This window comes from Glycine max, chromosome 20, assembly GCF_000004515.6.
Source record: "Glycine max cultivar Williams 82 chromosome 20, Glycine_max_v4.0, whole genome shotgun sequence".
Classification (NCBI taxonomy): Eukaryota; Viridiplantae; Streptophyta; class Magnoliopsida; order Fabales; family Fabaceae; genus Glycine; species Glycine max.
Window position 1 is genome coordinate 43,090,316 of NC_038256.2, and position 460 is coordinate 43,090,775.

Genomic DNA, 460 nt, shown 5'->3' on the forward strand with positions numbered 1-460 from the left:
TTTTGGGATTTTCTGAGCATTAGGAGAGAAAAGCAGAAGCTTGCACTTGAGAAGAGATAGCATATTGCAGCTAATGAACAACTTTGTTATCTATTTGTCCTTTCAGACTTTGGCTGTAGCTTTTTGTTAATATGTAAATCACAATAGTATAAGGCTAGGGCGTAAAACATGGTCTATATTTACTTCTAAGATTGTTAGGGGTAAAAAAGACCATGTCCATAAGCCATAGCCTTATACTATTTATATTTACATATTAGCAAAATAAACAGTCAAATCTGCATGACAAATAGTTAAGAAAGTTGTTCATTAGCTGCAAATATGCTTCCCTCCTCAAGTGCAAGCTTCTTGCGTAGCCCCTCTTGGTGCTCAGAAAATCCCAAAAACAAATCCCTCTTATTATAGCTATTTTGAATTCTTTAGTTCCTGAATGTACAACCTTCAAATTGTTGCTCGTTCCCCT